At 46.3% G+C, this 19,668-nt stretch overlaps 1 protein-coding gene across 4 annotated transcripts in view; it reads right to left on the bottom strand.

Annotated features, from left to right (window-relative positions):
- Nucleotides 1–5,342, bottom strand: part of LOC119182738 (solute carrier family 35 member G1) — an 82,153-nt gene extending 76,811 nt beyond the window's left edge. The window contains exon 1 of one of the 4 annotated variants that reach the window (XM_037433435.2): nt 5,188–5,342. The gene's annotated coding sequence lies outside the window, so the exon portion shown is untranslated. Of the gene's footprint in view, nt 1–4,781; nt 5,151–5,187 lie in introns of those variants that run through there. The other 3 variants (XM_075888858.1, XM_075888860.1, XM_075888859.1) reach the window with 3 other exon arrangements.
- Between the last annotated feature and the right edge of the window lie 14,326 nt (nt 5,343–19,668).

Below are 19,668 nucleotides of genomic sequence, written 5' to 3'. Positions count from 1 at the left end.
GTTAACGTAACTTAAAAATAAGAGTGGGTCTAATACCGACCCTTGAGGGATTCCACCAGTGTCTTTGTACAAGGAAGACATTTGGTCATATACGGCAACATAACAGGATCTATTAAGCAGATAGATGTGCAGGAGATTCACAACAGAGGAGACAGCATCAATGTTTGCAAGTTTAACCAAAAACATTGAGTAGCTGACTTCGTCAAAAGCCTTGCTCAGGTCACAGTAAACTGCGTCAACTGTCCTCTCTGAGAATTAGCTAAAGAGATTTGCGTCGTGAAACTGACAATGTGTGTGAAGGTTGAGCGGCCAGGAAGACATCCGTGTTGATTAGGAATCAATTATTATTCATCCTATACATAAAGTATTGAAGAGCCAGCTCAAAAATCTTCGATGTGGCACACAGTAGAGAAATCGGGTGATAATTAGAAACATCAGTTTTATATAATGGAATAAAGCACACAGTTTTACACATGCTGGGAAATGTGGAAGTGTTCAGACAGTTGTTAAATATTGTAGTCAGTACTAGGACAAATATACTACCATAAGCCTGTAGTATGATGGAAGGAATGTCATCTGGGCCACACCATAAGGGCGGTTTCAAGTGCTTAATGCATGCGCAGATGACCTTTTCATCCGGCGATAGACTACTAGATGTGCTAAGTGTGAGCTGTAGTACTATCTGAGTCCTGGAGTCTGAGGCGTTATAAACGGATGGAAAATGCTTGCTAAACAGTCAGCGACGGCATGCACTTCGACACCGTTCGAAATCAGCAGCATAAAGGTCTCACCACTTTTGCTAGACCGTTTGCGTACATCCAAAACTCAGCTGCAGCGTGTCAGAAAGACTTTTTTTTTCTAATAATTTAATACAAGAGCCGTGTTCCCGTTTATATAGGCGTTTGGAGAGAGCTCGGAAAAAGCTGAACTCATCCTTCCACATGTTGAATGGAGAACATTTAGCCTTCTTGTGCGCGCGGTCATTATGCTTTAGTTCACTACTACTACTACTACTACTACTACTACTACTACTACTACTACTACTTATTATTATTATTATTATTATTATTATTATTATTATTATTATTATTATTATTATTATTATTATTATTATTATTATTATTATTATTATTATTATTATTATTATTATTAACTGGAAACGAAAACACACGGATTTTAGCTTTCTATCGATGAATGCGGAAGTCACTGGCGCGCACGATACCGTGCAGAAAAGTGAGCTGATTTTCATTTTATTTAAAAAGCACATTTAAAGTACGGCTTCATGGCGGGGTCGATCTGCAGGACGAGGTGACGTCACGTCGGGCAGCGACGAGTCCCAAGCGAGATTTCGCGGAATAATCTGCGCAGCGCCACACCGCAACCCCGTTCCCTCGCGTGCGTTTCACAACGGCGCCGTCAAAGGGACCTTTTTTTGCAGGCGAACGCATCCCGCCACGATAGGTGGTCCCTCGTTTAATAACGGCCAAGTCGGACGCGTGAAAAGCTTCAGACAGATGGCGGCACAGGTCGCGTTAATCCTTCGCGCGCATTCAACGTCACCGCATGCACAGTGCGATATATACCCCACCTCCCCGAGGACCGCTGTCACCTCCATGCGCTATATCCTCCCGACGTTCCGTGCGTTTTATTGAAACCGCGGGGGATCTGTCGGGAGCGCGCGCACCACCCTTTCCCTCGTACGCGTAGATTACGACTTCGGACGTCGAGGTTCCCGAAGTGAAGGCGCTCGCGAGGAGGACACATATCCCCTTCGACCTTTTTTACTGGATCCCCTCCCTCTTTTTCTCTGCGTCGTCGCGACAGAGTTACCGGGGCAACGAACGATTGCTGGCACGACGAAAACATACGGCACGTATACCGGCGGACAGCCGTATGATTGCGGTGCCCTTGCGCTGCTCGCCAGAGAGCAAAAAAGGTAAAAGGCAAAAAGGCGCTCCAAACTAACGCTTGGTTTGCGGCCCTTTGACACGCTGTGTGCACAATTGTGTACACTATATACTCGTATTTACTATTAGTATCGAATAGGGGCCAAGAAGAAAATACATTGAGCTTTGAATGGGTGGAACCTAATGCGCAATAAATTTCGCTTCATTTAACTTCAATTTGAGGCGCACTGTTGCACATGATCGCATTGCCGAAGGCATATTTCGACGAGTCGTGTGACGTGCCGCTTCCCGCGATTTACGTCAATTTTCGTTTTTTTTTTATCAGCGTGGACATAACCAAAAACAAATTAGTGTTATGTTTCCAGCTCGGTATTAGCTCGATTGCATTTTATTCATGCAAAGGCAGAGCATGAAGGGCTTCATAACAAATAAATATTTAAGTACAAGGTAACTAAGAATGACAACTCTAACACATAATTTAACGTAGTACGGCATTATTTATTGTCGCAATATAACATAGAGTGCCTTGAAATAACATCCTATCCATTCGACACATTTACGGACAGTTTTACACGCACAGGTGACGTTTGAAGGGGCTAAACTAAGGCTAAATGAATGAGGGACAAAGCACCGAAGCTCACAGAAGGTCTAAAAATAGTCAGTGTGGTCGGTTTGTGTTTCTTTGACGCGCAGCGACCAAGCATCAGACATTGAAGTAGGCACCAAAAATTTGTATACAGTGACGGCACTCTTAAAATTGAGAGTCCACAGATCGTGGACATTGAAACACTGACATCTCCCATGACACCGGCTGAAATAAACAGATTGAAATGAACGTGTTCAGTATAGGGTGTTCCGATACTTCATGTGAAGGCTGCGCGCACAAATTTTGAGGGTGAAGTTGATCACGAGGAAATAAGCGTGCCGCCCGTTGTTGTAGAATATTTTGCAACTGGCAATATTCGTGTTTCCCTCCTAGGCCGGTTAACGTGGAATATAAGTCTGAAATCTCGAGCTGAGGAGACTCTTCTATGCCGCCTGTGGCTTGGAGTGGCTTTCACGAACGCATACTCTTATCTCATCGGGATGGCCAGCTCTCCTACATGCACTTACTGCACTTGCGAAGAAACCATCGCGCACCTTCTATGTGAGTGCACCTATTTCAACGTGCAAAGACAAGAACTCACTGCAGCTCTGGATAGACTAGACAATCGGCCTTTGTCGGAACAAAGGATTCTGGGTCATTGGCCGAGCCCATCCTCAGCCCAGAAGGCTTTGAAAGCTTTGCTGCGCTTTTTGCGGACAACTGGCCTCAGAGACAGACTTTAGTGTCTTATACTCATTGATGTTGCCTTTCCTCTATCGCAATTTTTTTTTTGTAATTTCTCCCTCTCTTCGCAACATTTCTTTTTAACATCTTTCATTCCCCTCACCCCTTTCCCCAGCACAGGGTAGCCAGCCGGTCTAAGAACTGGCTAACCTCCCTGTCTTTCCGCTTAAACTTTCCTCCTCCTCCTCCATAAGTCTGAAACTTTTGCTCGTAGTCCAATGTACAGAACTACCTTGTAAACCCTCTTTTGACGAATGTGCTCAGAAAGCAGCGCTAAAAATGACCTCAATGAACCAGTGGTATATTCGGTATATTATAGCACGTACACTGTATGAAGCCACAGGCCGAATAAACGAGTGCCCTCCCATTGTCACACTTATAGATTACAGGCTTAAAATGGGAGAAAGACTCACCATATTAAAGAATAATGAAAAAAAATTACAAGACTTTGACAACGCGTGTGAAAGTCAGTGTGCTGCTGTCACTCAGAGGGGGCGCACACAGACGGATAAAGTTACACATTCACTGACTGCGTGGCAAAGTGGTGTCGCACTCTTCCATCTGCGTTTGGACATAGGCTACGTTCATGACGACAACTTCCAACTGCACGCATGCCGGCTTCCCTAAAGGTCACCAGAGCGCGACTCTACACGGTCAAGTGCCTTGTTTTGGCGTCCAGGAGTGCGCTATAGGGTCAAGTTTCTTTCTCTTTATCGAGGGTCGCACGTCGGGTAACCTAATTTGCGCCAAGTCGTATGCACATAAACTTTCGCTACAAATGTGCGTTCATCAAATAAATAACTTTATTCGCGTGTCCTAGCTCTGTATAGAAACACAAAGCCATCATGAATCACAGCGAAAAAAAGAAAAGAAGCGACAGTTAAACCGCTATAATAGAACGTATTCACCCGCGTTTCTGACGGCTCGGTCAACATTTTCTTTAATATTTTTTTTCACGAACCGCAAATATTTTGTAGTCCCAAGCAGCAAAATACTTACAGTTATGTTGTTGCAATCGAAGACAATGCAGCAACTGAATACAGTTCACTTCAAAAGAAACTACGACAAATTATTCGGTTAGCTAGCTTTTAAAGGCTTTTTGTCAGCAACGGCTCGAAAATACTCTTAGGTCACTGAAGTCGGCAGAGCAAAATTTTTCGAACGGTAATGAACCTGTAAATAACGGATTGTTTGCGACAGTTTGTCACAGACAGCCAGTCTATCCTTCATTCATTGAAGGAATGTGTGCGCATCCGGTTCGAAGTCCTTCGCAATGGGCTGCGAACGGATGCTGACAAATACGTACGATTGGGTGCTTTAAAACTCAGCCAAGAATAAGGCTAACTCAAGCGGGTTTGCTACGATGACGCGTCATGCTTTGTCAGCGAACCATGTGTGAACCGATCAAACAGCTCAACCCGTATTCTCTCAGTGACATGCGCCGTTTATCACGCGCCTCCCAACTCGGCGATTATACGGAAGCAACCGCCACTAAAACGACGGGGTATACACCGTGGCGCTGGCAATAAGAAGCGTGTACTTACGTAAACCCCTTCGGTCCCGTTCGAGACGACGTACAACACGCGTAGCATCACGACTTGAGACGCGACCCGCTCTCGCGAAGTCATTGTTCTCCAAAAGCGACGTCACAGAAAACGAGCAGAGAACGGTTCTCGACTATACCGCGGAAGGAAGCCGCAACACAGCAGCACAATTCGAACAGAGCGGCTGTCGCGCACACAAATGATTCGCTCAATGAATCAGACTCCCAGGGTCGACACCAACGTAGCACGCACATCCCACCTCTGTGCACGCAACGCTGGCGATGAGCCACGCTATTTTTGAGCCTCCGCGGGGAAGCCGGGAGTTCGCTGCTGTGTCTGTGCGAGTGACCGTCCCATGTTTCTAGAGTAGAAATAATTTCGCCTCGACGTCTCGAGACGTACTCACGTGAGCTCGCTTCGACTGAGGATCGTGGTTCTGCAAGCGACCGCCGTCGTCCGCCTAGCGTCGCCGTCATGTTGGTTGCGATCGATCCCACGACGAGGGGAGCTTTTCGGCCGGTCGTCTGCTAGGCACTCCTCCGCAAGAGCGAGGAAAACGCGTGCAGTGCGAGAGTTCGGACAACTTTTGGCTGGCTGGAGCGCTGTGGCGTTCCGGGGTTTGAATGCGGTTGGCTGGCTGCTCTTTTGCAGGCGACGTCCGTCACAGCGTCGATACTAGAAACCAGGGGCATAGCCAGGGGATGGCACACTTGGCCCGTGCCCCCCCCCCCCCTCCCCGAATTTTTTTTTTCACTATGACGTAAAGAGAAGAAATTGACCATTTCAAGGAGGTGCCCTTCCCCGAAATAATAAAGGTGCCCCCCCCCCCCAAAAAAAAAAAAATTCCTGCTGGAAACGAGGCCACTGTTCTATTGTTTAAAACAAAATAAGCCTGACCTTTCGGGCTATAAAGAAACAATTAGGTTGTGATTGAAGCGACCGCATCGCTGTCACGGGGCAACTCCTTTGTGGCGGCTAAACTATACAAGCCGCTCTTATTTTTGTACTTCTCCGTCCTTAATATAGGGCTACGTGACCGCTAAACTAAATGAGGTAACTGCAGAACCTGGAGCGGGTCAATTCCACAAAAGTGGAAGTAATCAATGAGGGTATTCTGCACTGAGCGCGTGGTTGGCGCGGCGCCATTGTCTGAGCGACTAGCGCGATCGACGGCGGCGCTCTTTGATCGACACTTTAAGTGCTACCTAACTCGCACCTCGAAGCTCTTTGCCACTGGTGCAGCATTTTCTCAGGTCGGATTCATGAGGTGGTCTCGTAAATCGTTGCAAGACTAGGCGTTGCTCTTTGGCTTAGAAATCAAAAATCGAAGCCGGAGATTTCGGGTTTCGCAATGGGTGCTAGGTGATAAGGTTGATCGACGAGGATGTGCTTATGAGTGAAGAACTTATAAGAGCGTTCTCGGACGCGTCCATGTGGTCCTGAATGTCAGTGAGCGTTTCAATCAAGTCAGTCGTCTCACGGCGCGAGATAAGTTGTATATAGCGGGCCGAAGTTACACCACATGCATGGTGACAAGACTTGCCCTTCAGTGCCCCGTACTCAGAAAACCTCAAGATATTAACTAATATATATAATGACCGATGTTCTCTGCAAATTGAAATGGAGACCCATTTAAATGGCGCGTGGTGCAAATACATTTGCGTTGCTGACAATGTCATACATTTTAATTATGTAACTTTCAAACACAGTTGGAATTGCTATCGTTGGGGCACCAAGCGGAGAGGCAGAAGGCTACCATTTCCATGCATGACATAACTCCCTTCAGCCCCGATTGTAGAAGTCTGCTGTAGATGTATTCGTTGAGTTCTACTGCAGGCATTATTTCGTGAAAAGCAACTTTGAATGACTGAAAGGGGAATAGGTCGGTTCATGTGACTAAAAATGCAAGCTTGGAAACGAGGGTACAAGCACGCAATAAAAGAACTACACAAGCGCCGACTATTCGCTGGATGGTCGCACCGTGTAGGCGCGGAAAAGAAAACAAACATTCGCAGAAATTATCCGTATTTGCTGAAGCAAAAGCCGTGTCAGCGTGTAAATTTTGACTCGGGGACGTGACCTGTGAGCAGACCTTTTCTTGGGCCCACAGAGAAAAAGTTTTGTCACCTCTTTTTTTTCTTTTTTTTTTTTGATGAGACATTTCAGATGTTTAGAGTTGATTGTCAGTGTTTGCGTTATCCTTTTCAATCCAACTTGTGCCCGTGTTTGTGCAGTTTGCCTTTGTTGCAGCTGCCCTGTTTAAGGGAGTCATTGCTTAGTATTCAGTCCGCGACACTTCTTTTTTTTATTTTCGTACTGGCTGTTTTCTTTTTGTGGACTTTATATGACGTTAATGTTGACTAAATAAACTGAGTGGTTAACCACTACTGACTCGCTTTATTTTGATTGTCATCATATACATGCACGCGCAATCAACCTTTTACTCGGAACTAATTTTTTTAGGGTAGGGGGGGATATTGAGTATATCACCCATACAAGTGAAGGTGTCGTCTTGAAAATATATTGTTACGAGTGACTGTGTTTATTTAAAGATGAGGTGAAATGGCGTTGTGAAAGAGCAGAGTACCTCTGAGACAGGCCTAGAACGCTTCACCCAACCACACTGTCTAAGCGCTGCTCCACTACTCTTTTTTTCTTCCGCGCCCCGTAGGCTCGCGCATCTTCGTTTCATTTTCCCCGGCGGCAGACGAAGCTCGCCGAGCGAGTTAAATAGGCCTATGATGGTACTGTTTGAGGCGGGCTACGTGAACAATTTGCGTAGTGTGCGAACGCCGGTTATTGGCTGTGACTCGGGCGACAACGTAATTCACGTCACTGAGACGAGTGGCTATCACGAATGGGCCAGAATAGTTTGCTAGAAACTTCCGGTACAATCCTTTTCTAAGAACAGGAGTCCACAGCCACACGTAGTCACCAGGAAAAAACTCTACGGGGATATGCTTGGCATTGTAGCGACTCTTGCTGTGTTCTTGCGAAGACAATGTTCAAGGGCGTGCTAGTTGACGGGCTTCTTCAGCGCGACACAACGTCTGAGCGATGGACAGATCTTTCTGATGCGAGAAAGGTAATAGAGTGTCCAGAAAACTCTGTGGATTTTGTGCGTAAAGCAGAAAGAAGGGCGAATGTCCAGTAACTTCATGCTTGGCGGTATTATACGCGTAAGTAACAAATGGTAAGACGGCGTCCCAGTTCCTGTGGTCAGCATCGTCGTACATCGATAGCATATTCGTGAGAGTTCGATTTGTTCTCTCAGTGAGACCGTTAGTTTGCGGAGTGGAGTGGCGATAAGAGGAGCCACCGAGGCGCGAAATTCCTTCAACCACATCGGCGATAAATTGTCGTCCACGGTCACTGATGACAACCCGTGGAGCACCGTGACGCAGTATGACCCGTTGTAACAGAAAAGAAGAAACAGCGGCTGCTGTGGCCGATGTCAGTGCGTCCGTTTCCGTATAACGCGTTAAATAATCCACGCACACTATAACATATCGGTGGCCCGATGGGGTCTTAGGAAGGGGTCCGAGCAAGTCGATGCCGACTTTTTCAAAAGGAGATGTCGGTGGAGGGATGGGCTGCAAATAACCTGCCGGGGCAATGGTGGATCGCTTGAGGCGCTGACATATAGCGCAGCTGGCGACGTACTGTTTTGTGGTCTTCCACATTTTCGGCCAGTAGAATCTCTCACGTAGTCGATGTAGCGTACGTGTGAAACCGAGATGACCGGATGTTATGGCATCGTGCATAGAACGAAGGACGACCTGGCGCAGGCTTTCCGGCACCACTAGAAGCAACGGGAGGCCATCGGCTGAATAGTTTCTTTTACACAGCAAGCCATTTGAAAGTTTAAAGTGCTTGTCGACGAAGTTATGTGCAGCTTCGAGCAAGGGTTTCAGAGTAGGGTCGCGCTGCTGCTCACGTTTGAAGCTGCTGGTATTGGGAAGTCGGACGAGACAGAAACTAGTCATCAATGTCATCGTCGTCAGCGTTGGTATGTACTGAAGGAAGGCGGGATAAGCAGTCGGCATCTGTGTGATATCGTCCGCTCTTATAGGTAACAGAAAAGCTGTACTCTTGGAGGCGCAACGCCCGACGAGCCAGCCGGCCAGACGGGTCACGAAGTCCCACAAGCCAGCATAGTGAGTGGTGATCGGTCACTATTGTGAACTCGCGGCCATGTAGATACGGTCGGAACTTCTGAATGGCGAAGACGACTGCTAAGCACTCGAGCTTGGTGACGGTGTAGTTCTTCTCTGCTCGGGTCAGTGTCCGACTGGCATATGCTACGACGTGCTGACGGCTGTTGCAGAGTTGGACCAGCACAGCACCAACACCTAGCCCACAAGCATCAGTATGAAGTTCAGTCAAAGCATCTGGATCAAAATGCTTTAGGATGGGTCCTGAAGTCAATAAAAACTTCAGCTGTTAAAATGCAGCCTCTCATTTATCATCCCACAAGTACGGTGTGTCTTTATGAAGAAGGGACGTCAGTGGGGAGGCAAGTAGTGCGAAGTTCTTAATAAATCGGCGGAAATATAAGCACACACCCAGAAAACTTCGCAGGTCCTTCACTGTTCGTGGTGGTTCAAAGTTGCGAACCACTGTGGTCTTCTGTGGGTCTGGTCGCACGCCTTCTTCATCCACGAGAAAGCCTAATACGAGGGCTTGACGTTCTCCAAAATGACACTTCTTTGAGTTTAAAACAAGGCCAGCTTCGCGTAAGCATTCAAACACAAGCGACAAGCGGTGGTTATGCTCTTGAAAAGTCTTGCCGTAGATAATCATGTCATCTAAATAGCACATGCAAATTTCCCATTTTAGTCCACGGAGTACTGTATCCATAAATCTCTCGAATGTCGCTGGAGCATTGCACAAACCAAAGGGCATAACGTTAAACTCAAAGAGACCGTCTGGTGTTACAAAGGCCGTCTTCTCTTTATCTGAGGGATGCATAGGAATTCGCCAATACCCAGAACGCAAGTCAACAGAAGAAAAATAGAAGGCCGAATGCAGGCAGTCCACGGCGTCATCTATACGTGGCAAAGGGTAGACGTCTTTTTTTGTGATATCATTTAGGCGACGATAGTCTACGCAGAATCTCCATGAATTATCTTTTTTCCAGACTAGAATGACAGGAGCTGCCCATGGACTACATGATTCTTGTATGACGCCCTTCTTTAGCATGTCTTCAACTTGCTCAGCGATGGCTTTCCTTTCGGAAGGCGATACACGATAGGGCTTCTGGCGTGTTGGTGGTGCTTGGCCTGTATAGATGCGGTGTTGCGTACGTGAAGACGGTGGCGTAATGGTATGCGTCTCGTCTTGGGCAAAGTCAAAGACTGAGGCGTATCGCGCGATCACCTCCTGCAGCAGCGACCGTTCAGTTGATGGAAGTGACTTGTTAATCATACGGTCAATGCTGGCAGAATAGTCGGGGTACGAGTTGGCGTGGGGTTTCTTTACATCCACCGACAGTTGGAGTGACCGTATGGTAAGAGTACTTTGCTCTTGAAAGCTTGCCAATTTAAGTCCTGCAGGCAGATATATGGGCTGCGCGGAAACGTTCACAGTCCACAAATCGGCACAACCATCGACGGTGAGCACGAAGCAACGAGGCACAATAACGTTATCTTAAGTGCGTTATTGAAGTTCGGCTCGGCTAAACCATAGTAAGAACCCGCACAAGAACGCGAAGAGTTTACACGCACAAACATTGCGGTATGTGGGGCCAAGCAGACGTCTTCAGACACGGAAAACACTTCCAAGCAGTCATCAACGGTATCTTTCGTCAATGGAGACGGCAACATGGGACGAAAAATAATCCCACCACTACCACAATCTAGAGTTGCACCACATTCCCGCAAAAAATCTATACCTAGAATGACGTCGTGGGTCGCTCGTGCAAGCACCGTTAGTTCAGCTCGAAACGTTTGATTTCCTACAGAAAGTAAAACAGTACAAACTCCAACCGGGCTCAACGTTTCTACCCCTACGCCGCGGAATGTAGCACTCCGATTCCAAGCAAACATTACTTTCGTCCCAAGGCGATTTTTAAAAGACATGCTCATTATGGAAACGGCAGCACCGGTATCAACTAGTGCAACAGTGCTCACATTGTCTACAAAAACACTCACTTTCTTCTCAACCATTACAACACAAGGGGGTCTTGCGGACGATGATTTTGCGGCCTCGCCCCCTTTGGTCGCACCAGTTAGTTTCCCAGTGGTGGTGGCGTCCCCGAGCGGCGACGCGGAGACGGGGATTGCTGTTGGCGTGCGGGTGGTGGGGTAGCGCTGCGGTCGGAGCAAGGCGAGTCAGCACGTGCTACGTGTTGCCGTTGGAAAGAGCTCTGAAATGGTCGAGACTCGCCAGCAGGTACGTAGGGCGTGTACACGTTGAATCGTGGAGCTCACTCCTGGCGATGGTAGCAGTACCTAGCGATGTGTCCAGGTAGCCCACAGTTGTAGCAAGTACGGGTGTCGCGTCTAGTCGTCCCGGACGAAGTAGACCTCGTCGGTTGATAAAAGCCGGGCGATGGTGGCCGAGGAGTAAATCGCTGTGATGCAGCTTGCCTGCGTTCCTGGTTTTCGAGTGGTCGTTCACTCCTTCGTTCGAACCGATCGGTGTAATTCGGGCGAGGCTCAATGTTGCTCTGTCGCATCCGAGGTACCAGTGGTTCACGGGGCCGTTGGTCGAATGCACACTGATGGCAGACACCAGCGGTGTCCACAGCTTGCAGTTGAGCAAGTTCTTCCTTAACCGCTCGTCTAATAAGAGAAGAGATGTCGTCCTGCGATGGAAGGTTGAAACTTGCAATCGTGGGCACATTCTCAAGACGTCCAAACTTTGGTAGGACTCTCCTCCTCTTCAGCGCTTCAATTGCTCGGCAGTGTCTCCTTAGGTCGGAAGGTGTGTGTAAGTCTTCCTTAGTGATAAGAAAATTGTACACGTCTTCCGCGATTCCCTTGAGCAGATGGTCTACCTTATCTTCGTCACACATGGTCGCACTCACGATTCCGCAAAGCTTCAAGACGGTCTCGATGTAGGTGGTGCATGTTTCGCCAGGTAACTGAGCTCTGCGTGAAAGCGTTTGCTCCACCTGCTTGACCTTAGCTGTTGAGTCACCAAAACACCTCTTCAGCTCGTCCACGAAAATGTCCCATGTGGTCAATGCACTCTCATGGTTGTCGAACCAAAGAGACGCGGTGCCGACGAGAAAAAACACCACGTTCTCGAGCTGCTTAGCAGTGCTCCAGCGGTTGCTGCGACTCACTCTTTGGTAGTGCTTGAGCCAGTCGTCAACATCGTCATCCGGCTGCCCCGAAAAGGTCCTCGGCTGACGTTCCGGCATGCCGCAGCGAGCTTGTCCTGGCGGGTGAGCGTGTTGCTCATCAGCAACGAGGTTGTTAAGGCCTGCTCCCGCGTCCTCCATGTCTGGTAGCTGCGATGGCAAGCCTGCCAAGCGTCTGCTCCGTCGCAAAATCGGTAGAGCTGGGTCGCCCAGATCGATGTACCCGGCACCTTCCACCAAACTGTTACGAGTGACTGTGTTTATTTAAAGATGAGGTGAAATGGCGTTGTGAAAGAGCAGCGTACTTCTGAGACAGGCCTAGAACGCTTCACCCAACCACACAGTCCAAGCGCCGCTCCACTACTCTTCTTCTTCACCCATACAAGTGAAGGTGTCGTCTTGAAAATATATTTAACACCTTTGGCCAACAACGAGTTCTCTTACGTGAATGCTTCGACTAGTTTTTGCGTAGTTTTCGGTCCCATTGACGTCACGTAATGTTTTTTTTTTGCATTTCTCTTACTCTGGCTTCTCGCTCAAGGCCACGTTTGCTCGAGACACGTACGGCTTTTGCCTCAATAAGAAGCTTCTTGTACGCAAGCAAAGCAGCGTAGGGCAATGCACGTTGCGTACACATATCTCGTAGGCGTGTGCTGAGCCATCATAGTTGCATTCCTCGGCTGACAGACGCAGGGCGACGATTAGCTTCCAGAATCACGCTTAGGTTAGAGCTTACGTGAGTTTGCCTTGCTGCGCTAGACTGCAGTGTGTAATATATCACATCGACGTCCTGACAAAAGAGCGAGGGAGTGCGGAAGAAGAGTGAGCTCACTTTGCATGCTCAGATGCGAGTAGAGACGCTAGCTCCATAAAAAGCTTACCTCGGTCTGTCAGAAGCCCATTACAACCTCGGTGTCCGTTGGCTACGAACGTAACGAAGACACTGCCAGCGTACGTAAGCCGTATTTGCTTCTTTTATGCTCCGCACGCAACTCGTAGCCCTGTTAAAAACAAATGTGGGCTGTGTCGTTAAGCTCAGGAGGGTGAGCATCGCGAATTGGGGTAAACATTGATATCTCTACATGCGCATGCACGCGTGCGTGTCCCAGTACCGGGAATATCAATAGACTTATCTCGAGTGGTGTAGCATATAGGAGTGGTTCGTGAAATATCTGTGCCCCATGCGAAACTTCGTTGTAATTGTAATTTGTAATTGTTGAGGTTTGATGTCCCAAAACCGCCACCTGATAATGAGAGACGTTGTAGTGGATGGCTCTGAAATTATTAACCACCTGTTTTTTTTTTACATCTACCTAAATCAAAGTGCGTGGGCCTCGAGCATTCATGGCTCCATCAAAAATGCCGCCGCTGTGGCCGGGATTCGAACCCGCTACCTGCGGGTCAACAGCCGAGCTCCATAAGCGACAGACCACCGTAGCAGGTCTTCGTAGGAAATGAAGACATATACAATATATCGGGCAGTACGCAGACCATATATAGTGTGCACTCTGCATTATTTCGCTCATCCCTCTCTCAACTTTCCTCTCCTTTTTTTTTCTTTTCCCCCGGCGTAGGTTAGCCAATTAAACTGAAGCCTGGTTGACCTCCCTGTGTTCTTTATTTTGCGTTTGTTACTTACTGTATTTCTTGTAGCACCTTTATTTCCTAAAATTATTTCGCGTACTTTTAATAAAAGATATTGTTTTCCGTCCTGAAATATTGATGCGGGAAAAGCTCTTTCTACTGCAACAGTTCGTGGTCACGTGTCCTTACCAGAATATGGCGTAACGTACAGAGTACCGAGTACGGAATCTAACGTGATGAGCATGACGTAATCGTGACGTAATCGGCAGATCGGCACGTCGCCCCTATTTCTTCCAGCGTTGATGCTGACAATACAGTGAGGACCGCGAAGCGGCATCGCAAGGGTTGCCGGTGTCTTTCAGTGAAACGGGCCAACCACTGGCACAGGAAGAATAGTGGTACCTATCCAACGCCCACCAAACCACGCCCACCAAACCACGCGTAGACAGGATAACCGCTGGTCGTGCAGGGTAACTAACTGGATTCCCAGAAAAGGCAAGCGGGTTAGGGGGAGACAGAAGGTTAGGTGGGCAGATGAGATTAAGAAGTTTGCGGGTACAAATTGGCAGCAGCCAGCACAGGACCTAGTTGACCGGCGGAACATGGGAGAGGCCTTTGTCCTGCAGTGGACGTAGTCAGGCTGACGACGACGACGACGACGACGACGACGATGATGATGATGATGATGATGATGATGATGTATACGGTGGTGGTTTGGCGTCATGCGTGACGTTCCTGCTGCGCTCACGGGGGCCTGCGCTTTCAGTGCGCAAATGGGCTCCCATGAATCACTGTATAATTTCCTGTTTCTGCATCGTATGTGTTTCACAAGTGGTTGCTTTGTTTGCTCAATCGATCTCGTCAGGTTAGTGCATGTTTACTGCGTCTTTTGGAACGTCGAGCCGTGGTCCCACTGCCGCGCGTGTGTCACATTCCTGTGCACCGGTGACACGCCGTGTGTATTTAGTTAATCTCGATTTTTTTTTTTTGCGCTATCCTGATTCTCTGAGAACTGTGTAATAAATGCTGTGCCTTTTGTAAGTCCTGATTATAACGCTCCGAATCAGTAGAATTTTACCGCTTTATGCACGCTTTGCTCTTATACAGTACTCCGCCCTCCAGGCGACATTACCGTTCTTTGTCAGCTTGTGCTGTATTGCATGCACGGGCCGCTCATGCTAGATGTGGAAGTTTTCAAGGAGCTGAATAATCTGTGCTACATTATTTTTACTACAACCAGCCCCCGACACACAATCATTGCATTACATTGTAGTTTGCAGTAAAATAAAATAATAATTCGTATGAACGATAGCCAGAGTGCGGTTATATCGGCCTTAAATACTTCGTCAAAAAAATCTACATGAACAAAGAAAAAATAAATAGAATAAAATCTCTCTAGAATTTCTGTTTTTGTATATGAATTGATTGGTAAATGTTACTTTTCAACTGAGATCTTGCTTACTTTAACAATCTAGAAGCTGGAAAGGTTGCAACCGTTCTATCTTTCGCGCGACGCAAGAAAAAAAGAACTGAAAGTTTAAACGCATGACTAGTTAACGGCTCAATGAAAGAGAGGAACTTACAACTGTGTATCCATAATCGTGGTTCGACGCGATAAAAAACGCGTGATAACATGCATGGACACACCCAAAAGCCAGAGAACAGCTTTCGATCACAAGTACGTACATGACGATCTCGCGGTTTTGTTGTAGGAGGAGAACGAGGCTTGAACAGTTTATCCAAATACTGAATTTATTCCGCCTGTTCTCCCTCACTTTTGACTTCTCTAAGCGAAATCTCCCCACTCTTCATTTTCATCTGAGCAACAGAGTTTTCCCGTTTAATTTAATTTTTATTTTTTCATTGAACACGTGTGGTGCAGAGGAACACATGAAGGTGACGCGCCTAATTGGTAGAGAGCGTGGCGGTAAAGTGCAACGACGCACAGAGGTTTCCATTTGAAGTGAACACTTCGAAATCGAATGCGATTAGCTCTGATTAGCGTACAATAGATAATTTGCAGCACAAAAAAATAAAAGAGAAGGTTTCGGCACGCATTCACAAAAGGCTGGGGCACCTAAATGGATTGCTCGCAAGTTGTATTCGATTTTGACGCTGGGCAAGTTGTCGGGGAAACTCGTTAGCCGACGACATAAACACGAAGGAAAGTATATGCACGATTGGGTCCTTGCTGTGAACCGACTTTGCGGCATATTGCTTCACTCTTGCTTTCATTTCAGCCTTGTTCGAAAATAGCAATGCATAACTACAACAGTATACAAGCACAATAACTCTCGGAAGCTCACCTCTGAAAGCGTTACACTAACGCATTTGTTATCACTCGCCTCTCCGTGGCTGCTTTGTCAGCTTTTCTGACTCGGCGCCGAGAAAGAGCTGAAACAACATTTGTTTATTTATAGATCACGCGAAAGCCTTTCCCGTTATTCTATCGTGCGTCATACCGTTTCGCCAAAGCCGCGCAAGCATATTTTATTTTTAAAGCCGCGTCAGCATTTTTACACAAAGCGACAAACGTACGTCGAGCATGCATATAGTTTCAGAATTTGCGCTCCCTGAATATTTATTAGTTTGAAATCGTGGCTAAGATTGTCTCTTAAAACCGTTTCAGCTTTCTTTTCTTTTGTTTTCAGAAGAAAGCATCTTTTGTTTTTCAGAATTTCCACGTTTATCAAATCGATTACATTTTACAGCGAAAGAAAAAGTACGAGCTTCGCTCCCGTAAAGGTCGGTGTGCCTGGCACATATATCTGTGCTATACAGGGCCAGAGTTTGAAAATACGCTGACACACGCAATTACGACGTGGCCAAATGCACGTTGCTGACCATTGCCTGGAGTTAGTGACACCTTTTTTGTGTTTTAAAATATTGTTTATTAGATCTGTTTAATTAACTAACTTTCGAAGGAACGAAAATGCATACAAAAATTAAATGAGGAAGTTGTAGATCAGTTTGCAAAACGTCTGATTAGACAGTTTGGAACCTTATATCTGTTAATTATTAGTGTTTTTACGCTAACTACAATTGCCCGCGAAATGCAAAAAAAAATACCACGTGACAAACCCACTGGCGCGCCAGTGTCCACGATGATTCTAATGCTCCCTGACGTTTCGCCACGAACGACCCTATAGCATTTACCCAATCGTGCTGTCTCGACAGGGCCTCAATGATAGTGGTGGCTTTGCGACAAACACGTTTTCCTATCGGCCACAAGAGCGATAACCGCTCTGACTGCTTATCGCTGTCATGAACCGGTGCGAGAGAAGCGTAGCGTTCGTACGCGGACCGTTAGAGAGTACCAGAATCATGGCGCGCGCGTTGGCGCGCCAGTGGGTTTGTAACGTGCCATTTTTATAATGATTTATGATTGATTGATATGTGGAGTTTAACGTCCCAAAACCACCATATGATTATGAGACATGCCGTAGTGGAGGGCTCCGGAAATTCCGACCACCTGGGGTTCTTTAACATGCACCCAAATCTGAGCACACGGGCCTACAACATTTCCGCCTCCATCGGAAATGCAGCCGCCGCAGTCGGGATTATCCAGCGACCTGCGGGTCAGCAGCCGAGTACCTTATAGCCACTAGACCACCGCGGCGGGGCTGCTATTTTTTATATTTAGCGGACTTTTGTATTTAGCAGAAAAACACTGATAATTAACAGATATAACGTTCGAAACTGTCTAATCGGACGTTTTGGTAAGTGATCTACAACTTTCGAATTGATTTTTTACCCAACTTCATTCCTTCAAAAGTTAGTTAATTAAGCAGTTCTAATTAAACAGTATTTTAGAACACAAAAAGTAGTCTGACGAACTCCAGGCAATGATCCAGGTCGCGTCGAATCCAGGTCGCGTCGTAATTGCGTGTGTCAGCATAATTTTAAACTCTGGCTAAACATAGCTGGGGCATCCTGTAGAGGGCCGTTCTATAGATGGTGGTCGTTGTAACCACGAATAGTTGCCCTTGTAACCCCGAATACAATGCTGATAATGCTCGGCGCCTCGTGGCAAAAAAATGTTCGTCACCCCTAGTTAAAGCATCTCGTTTGCCAGGAAGTGGGAGTGTTCGTCCGAAAACCAGATACATGAACTTGCGCATGTATCGGTAAGTCACCCAGTAGAAGTATGCTAGGGGTGCTTATGAGCAAGTGTGATTGGATGGCCCATTTATGCTAACTCTCTCCAGGTGCGTCTCGGAAGGCTGAGAGTGAATGTTACATTGAATGGATGAATGAATGAATGAATGAATGAATGAATGAATCAATGAATGAATTATATACAGGACGCGTGCTGCAAAGAGCAGAGTGCGGCTGTAGGCCCTCTATCGATGGCCAGTTATCAAATGTAACTACAATATCACACGGCACACAGGAGACATCACAGCAGTGGAGTAAACAAAACAAGCCACAGTGTCTTCAGAACCCGCCTGACAACACTCATGAAAATCCCAGCAACAAGGACAAGTTATGGCAAGCAACACGTTCAGTATCAAATACCCACAATGTTAAATCGTTTACACGGTCTCATGGATTTCAAGTCCGCACCTTCGAACACCATTATCAAGTCCATCCTAATGAACCATGATATTTAGTATGCCTATTAAAGTTTCTGTACTTGGTTTGTTACATCCTATCTATCAATTTCAGTTATGTGTTGTGGTTTCTTTTCTTATGCTTTATTTTACATTCTGTATTGATGAAGTTTCTTTTCAGATGACGCTTTTGTGATGAAGTGATTTTCTAATGTTTTCCCTGAAATTGTGTAACAAGTTCACATAAAACATGTAACAAGACCATGCTAAATTTTGTTGTGTTATGGTTTATTTGTTGTGTTATTTATTTATTTCTCTGTGTGATTTTTTCTGTCATATACTTATTTCTGTAAACATATGCGACAGATTGAGCGGCCTGCGTGCCAAACTGTATTTAGGAGCAGAGGCCCCATGTCAGGCTATATAGCCTTTAGCCTCTGCTCCCGATCCTGTAAGAATTTCAGGACAAATAAACTTCAATTCAATTCAATTCATATAGTACTAGTATCGCTTCGTGTTGGCTCCTTCTGTTCCCCATGTGCTTCTGCAGTTACCTTTGCTAATCATATGTACCACAGCAAGTTGCTGTCTCTATACAAGTTACTATAATTACGCGAGTGCACTTTGGTACACACACAAAACTAAAGCAGCTTCGCACTATAGTGATGACAGGCCTGAAAGAAGCACGGATCCCTCTCTGCTTCTCTTTGTTTTTTTTTGTTTTTTTCCCTGCCAGTTTTTGTTTCTTTTCTTCTTTTTCTATCATTGTTGGCTCTTTATTTTTACTTATTTATATTTGTCTTGCTGTTTTCACATTTCTTTCTTTCTCTTCTTTTCAATTTCTCGCTTGGTTCTCTTTTTCCATTTTTATGTGTGGTTTTATTTAGGAGGCTCCGGGGCATAATCATTAAGGCGCTCGAAGAGACTTCTATTCGCGAGCGTGCGTTCAATACAGCTGGCTATGCTTTATGTGGTTCGGACTGCGTTACGCCAAGCGATGACGACAGCGTACGACAGTCTGGCTCCCTCAAGCGCTCCGAACTTGGAAATACATACGCACGAGCGAATTCCTCAATTACGGAGATCCCCTTGTCTTCATTCATTCGTTCTCTGTTTATTCAGACAAAAAAAAATTGCATAGGTTGAAGGGACTACAGGCAGATCACCTCTGCTTGACTAAGGTCCCTCCACCCATACGTTTGCTCAAAGATGAAGTGAAACGGAAAGACGCTCCTTTCCTTTTTTTTTTTTTTTTTGAAGGAGAGGACACAAAAATAAAATACAGGAAATATTACAAATGTCGAAACACACTTTAAAATGTCGCGTTGCTGTCAACATCAATTTGCCCATAGGAAGATAAAAAATGTGTAAAAAACTGAAATCTTAAGAAATTTTAGACAGAAGACTAAGCACTATACATAAGTACATTTGTAAAAAAAAA

The sequence above is a fragment of the Rhipicephalus microplus genome, chromosome 3 (assembly GCF_043290135.1).
Source record: "Rhipicephalus microplus isolate Deutch F79 chromosome 3, USDA_Rmic, whole genome shotgun sequence".
Lineage (NCBI taxonomy): Eukaryota > Metazoa > Arthropoda > Arachnida > Ixodida > Ixodidae > Rhipicephalus > Rhipicephalus microplus.
Note: the sequence above shows the minus strand (reverse complement) of the source record. Positions and strands in the feature narration are given on the sequence as shown.